Raw genomic sequence first — 6,126 nt, forward strand, 5'->3', positions numbered from 1 at the left:
TAAATAAATAAAATAAAATAAAATAAAAATAATAATAATAATTGCATGCCTCTCTTTATAATCTAAGCACTACTACTTTGGAGATAACAAATCTTGCTACTTTAAAAATAACAGCATGTGATGTAATAGCCATTGTTAATCTTCCATAAACTTGTTTTAGAGCTTTGTACTATTTTTATTGTTTTTACTCTTTTTTTAATGTATTTAGTACAGGGTCTACAGGGTCGCACTACACAAATAAGACTCGTAGTGGTCCTTCTTGTTTTTCAGCTTCTCAAACACGGGGTTTACAGGAACGCACCACCATGTCCAGTCTCATTCACCATCTCAGCGTGCCTCAGAGATGCGGCCGGCATGGCAGGCCAGGGATCAAACCCCGGGCCCCTGCATCTGACTAAGCAGGCTCTTTAATCCCTCAGCTATCTGGCAGGCCAATATTTTTTTCTCTTTTTAAAATAAAAAAAAATGCTACATATTCACTAAATGTGAAATTCTTTGCACTTTCTCTCTCTCTCTCTCTCTCTCTCTCTCTCTCTCTCTCTCTCTCTTTTTTTTTTTTTTTTTGGTAGTACCAGGGATTGAACTGAGGACCTTGTGCTCACCAGGAAAGTATTTCTTTCACTGAGCTATCCTCCCGGCCCCAATCATATTTTTCTTAAGTCGGCAAAGCACACTACATTTTTCTACAGTTCAAATGGCACTCTTACTACTCGAATTTTTTTCTTGGCACTTATGCATCTTTCATATTTTTAAATATAAAAGACTGATCATACTTTATACTTTGCTTAATTACTATTTCGATATTGATTATATACATATATTTATTTTCCAATCATATTACCGGTTGGTTTCCACAAGGAAGCTTAGGGAAGTTTGAATTTTTCTCTTAAATAATTTGCAAATCAGTGGATAGAGGGGTATATTGAAAAAGTTAATATCAGGAAATTCTTACAAAAATAATTAGACAATAAAGAATGGAAACAAAAGAAAAAGTAGCAGAAAACATTTTCAAGTAGTAATTAGAACTGATTCACAGTGATTTGTCTTTTGAGGATTACACAAAGATTCACAGTTATTTGACATTTTGTTTTAATAATACAAATGTTCATAGAAAAAATTGATGAGAGAGAGAGAGAGAGAGAGAGAGAGAGAGAGAGAGAGAGAGAGAGAGAGATTTTTTTTATAAAATTACTGGTTCAATGTTTTATGTCTAACATGTTTTCCTCTGGATGTTTCCTGTTGAAATATTTTATATAAGGTGGTTGTGTGGAGAACATGGCATTTTGAAATCAATAATTTTAAGCACTCCCTTCTCTTCTATATTGGAAACTACTGAAGTGTGCTGTAAGTATAGGAAACCATAAACTCAATATCTTGAAGGTTATTTTTTTCAGTTTGTTGTGCTCTAACTTTATCTGTTGTAATAGCTATTATTAACCAAGTCATTTGTGTAAGAAATGTTATTCTCATAGTACTCATGTAATCCCTTAATCTTCTTACCTCATTTTTGTAAATTTAGTGGTGTAGTTACCATTATTTGCAAAAAGATGGTGTATGCATCCTATAATTTTAGTAATGAGGAAGATAAATCCTGAGGGTACTTGACTGACCTTATCAGATACAAGAGTTACATTTCTTTTTATATAAGTCTTGCTTTATCTTGGTCTTAACCATCCAGTAGAAAAGTACAAAAAATGAGGTATATAAAATAAAGCCATATTAATATACTGGCTGTGAAAGGCTCAAGTCAACAACTTCTGCTGATAACTCACTACTATTGTGGACTGCTGGACTGTGTTGGATTGTTTTGCTGAATTCACACACCTATAGTATTTAGATGCCAATGGAATACCCATCTCTGACATGGCTAGACAATAAAAGGGGATGTAAAGGAAGGACCATTTTGTATCTTTATATACAGAATAGTTAGTATAATATGCAGCTACTTTTTCAATTCAATGAGAAGAAAAATTTGTACTAATAGTATTTGGAAAGGATATCCTGTCTGTATATTGTACTAAGAAGATAACAATGTACAATGTATTAATTACTGAAACTGTCCTGTTAATTAGCTTTGAAACTGTCTCATTAATATTTGTTTCTCAATAAAATAAAAAGAAAAAAAAAAAACATATGTTCCAGGCCCAGCTTGGGTTACAAGGTAAGTTCAAGTCCTGAATGACAGAAAAAGCCCCAGTCTCAAAAGTCAAAACAAACTACAACAAAAGATCTCAAAAGTTTTAATAAAAGATAAAGAGTTGAATATGTTTTTAGGCATTTTTCCTTGGCGTAAGGTGGATGTGTAATAGGACCCCATTTTTACTATTACATTGAAAACTATCTCAAATTTTTGTTTGAAACTGTAAAAAAAAATCCATTTAATTAAAATCTCATTATTCCACCCAAAGTGGTTTCACAGTGCATCAGTAATGTATTTTTCAAAATAATAATAATAATAATAATAACAATGCATTTTTAAGATCTTTTAGATCAAGAACATTCCAAGAACTCACTGTATCAGTATTCCATGTTTCCAACCTTTGATCTAAAAGGGATAATTAGGCTTGTGGAGCCTACATACCAATTCACATCTACTGTGATAATGGTTAGGGAAAGCAGAAAATAGCGTCTCTGAAACTATTGTTATGGATTATACCTAGATTCCCCACCCAACAGAGCCCATGCTTTCATACACTGAGCTTTCGGAAGATGACATCATGAATGTGTGTGTGTGTGTGTGTGTGTGTGTGTGTGTGTGTGTGTGTTACTAATCAGAGTTATATGATACTGGATTAGTCCACTGACTAATAGTGCAATGCTCAGTGGTGAACTCACTGTGGGTAGAGCTTGGAGAGTATATGTTCCCTCTTACTTTCAGGGAGCACTGTTTACACCTGGCTATACCAGAGCTGTCCCTTTTCTGCCACGCTACCATGCCTTAGAGCCAGCCAATGAAGAATTGAAACCTATAAGCTAAAATAAATTTTTTCCTCCTTTAATTAAAGCAAATATGAAAATTAGGTTTTCTGAGTATTATATTACACTGAGTTGCAGCTGAAGAATAGAAAGCTATATCTACCCTGTGAATTCTGTTTAACTCCCTACACTTGCATCATTTGTGTATTTCCATGTAATACTCAAGGGATTCAAAAGTCATTAGTTACATAGTACTGAAATGTGAAAACTCTAAAGATATTCTTATAGCAAGCTTTGGAACTCAGGAAAGGAAAAGTAAGTGGGCCAAGAAAAGAAAGATTTTCCTCTAAACTGAAAGAAAAGGATGCTATATGGTTAAATCATTCCTATTTCTCAAATTGCTTGCTAATCTAGATTACTATTCACCTTTTATCATTCTAGGAAGAAAAGATTAATATTATTCTTCAGTCATAAAGGTGAATGTTTGAAGAAGAATATACTCAGGTTTCTTACTTTCTTTATTTTCCAGTTAATGGGAAATTATAATTATTTATATGCATATTTTCTAACAATATGTTTCAAAAATTATAAGTGGCAAAGTTAATGAGTTTCAGTAGGTACATACATTAGCCATTAATGAGGCCTTTGACACAAAGTTCTGTAATTTATTGTCACTCTTTTTCGGCTGAACCTTGAAGTTAAATAAGGAAGCATGTCTACATTTGTGGTTACTCTGGCATTACCAATATACAAATTTGTTGTTTTAAAATTCATCAATCATATACATTTAATAATTTCTGCTTATGCTGAATTATGCTGCTTAGCATAGTTTTATATTTTATAAAATACTATTTTAAAACACTATTGAATCACTATAATTAATAATTTTGTAACAAGTAAAAGAATTATGTTTAATAGTTCTGGGTTTAAAATTGATCTTAAAAAATTATACATAGACATTCTCTTCTATCTCTATGAAGTAGACTGTATTTATTTATGTTGTGAAATACTGGAAGAAGGGTATGATAATGAACTCCTGACTAAATGATCAGAGTTGTGTATTTTAAAACATTTGAATTCATAAAATAAATTATTTTCCTAGGATCTATTCTTAAAATTTATCTTTAAATATTAATTTGGAACCAAAAGTATGACTTAAATACTGTGGTTATACTCCTGAAAAGCATTATTATAATGACTAATACTCTAAAATACATAAAATAAAATTTATTAAACATGTTATTTCAAAGATTAATACAGTATGCATAGTTGAGTGCCTCACAATTTGCTCATTTAAAGAATGATCAGACCCAGTCCTAGCCCAGGCCTGGTGAGTGTATGGGAGAACTTCCCACTACCCTGCGCAGGCGGGACCTACTACTGGTTCCAGCCCAGGCACAGCGTGGGTGAGACCCTCTTCCATCCCCTTGGGATGCCCCCCACCACTCATCAGCAACGTCCCAACCCGCCCGCCAAGTAGGAATTTCTGCCCTGTTCCAGGAACCCCCAGACCCAGTCCTAGCCCAGGCCCTGTGAGTGTGTGGGAGAGCTTCCGGTTACCCTGCACCAGCAGGACCTACTACTGGTACCAGCCCAGGCACAGCGTGGGTGAGACCTTCTTCCACCCCCTTGGGATGCCCCCCACCACTCCTCAGCACCTCCCCCACCCCGTCCACTGAGTAAGAATTTCTGCCGCCTTCTGGGAACCCTCAGACCCAGTCCTAGCCCAGGTCTGGTGAATGTGGGGGAGAGCTTCCCGCTACCATGAGCCGGCGGAATCTACTACTGGTCCCAGCCCACGCACAGCATGGGTGAGACCCTCTTGCACCTGCTTGAGACACCTCCCAACACTCTGCAGCACCTCCCCATCCCGGCTCACTGAGTAGGAATTTCTGCTCCATTCCAGGATGCCCCAGACACAGTCCTAGCCCAAGCCCTATCTGCACCTGGACTTCAGTATGTGCTAAGGTTATGACTACAACAAAGATCTACAAAAAAGATCAGAAGACAGTGCTGCACAAAATGACCAGAAGGAACAAAATGCAACCTCAGAACGCAAGCCCACCCGTAACAAGTGCAGAGGACACTAACACAGAAGAAATTGGGAACCACACAGCTGAAAGCAATGAATCAATGGCTTCTGAAATAACAAAACAGCTGCAGAAAGGTATAGAGGAACTCAGAGCACAATTCGATTCTGAAATATAAAAAGAATTCTCAGAACTTGTAGCATCTGAAGTAAAGAAGCAACTACAGAAACATAAGGAGGAAACCCAATCTGAAAAAAACACTGCAGTAAAAGAATTTATAAATTCTTCTAAAGAAGACATCGATAAAAAAAAGAGGAGATTAAAAAATGACAGATTCCTTGAATGAGAAATACAGGAAAGAAATAGATCGCATGAAGCAGAGTCAAAGATATATAGAGGAAATTAAAATCTCAATCACAAGCTTGAAAAACAATTTAAGGGAAATTGAAGACAGAGTTTCAGATCAGAAGATGCTGGTGCAGCTAGTGAAAAGGTAAAAAAGGATCTCTTAAAAACAAGGAGGATGTAGGAAAGAATAATCCATCACATGCAAGATGATGCAAAGATAAACAATGTGAGACTAATAGGCATCAATGAGAAAGAAGGAGTCAATTCAAATGACATTAAAAAATATGGGCAGAAGTATAGCAGAAAACTTCCCAAATATGAGGAAACAATCTGACATTCAGGTAACTGAAGCATACAGAATGCCAAGTAACCGCAACCCAATGAAAAACACACCGAGACATATAATAGTCAAGATCCCAGAAATTCAGCACAAGAATAATATACTGAAAGTCGTGAGAGAAAAGAAGCAGATCACATTCAAACGAAATCCCAGCAGAATTACGGCTGACTTCTCTTCACAAACCATGAAGGCAAGAAGAGCATGTAGCAGAGTACTTCAAGTCCTCTATGAAAACAAATTCCAGCCCAGACTACTATACCCTGCAAAACTCCCTTTCAAGTCGATGGAGAAGTGAAATACTTTCATGATAAAGAACAGCTAAAAAATTTTGTGGTGACAAAGCCAACACTACATAGGCTACTGAAAGATGTTCAAGAGAGGGGCCAAAATGACCAGAACTCCATGAATGAGATCAGAAGCAAACAACTAAATAGGGCAAGCAATTAAACACAAAAGAAAAAGGAGTAAATGACAACAGGTAACTAACATGTC

The sequence above is a fragment of the Octodon degus genome, unplaced genomic scaffold, assembly GCF_000260255.1.
Source record: "Octodon degus isolate 3935 unplaced genomic scaffold, OctDeg1.0 scaffold00024, whole genome shotgun sequence".
Classification (NCBI taxonomy): Eukaryota; Metazoa; Chordata; class Mammalia; order Rodentia; family Octodontidae; genus Octodon; species Octodon degus.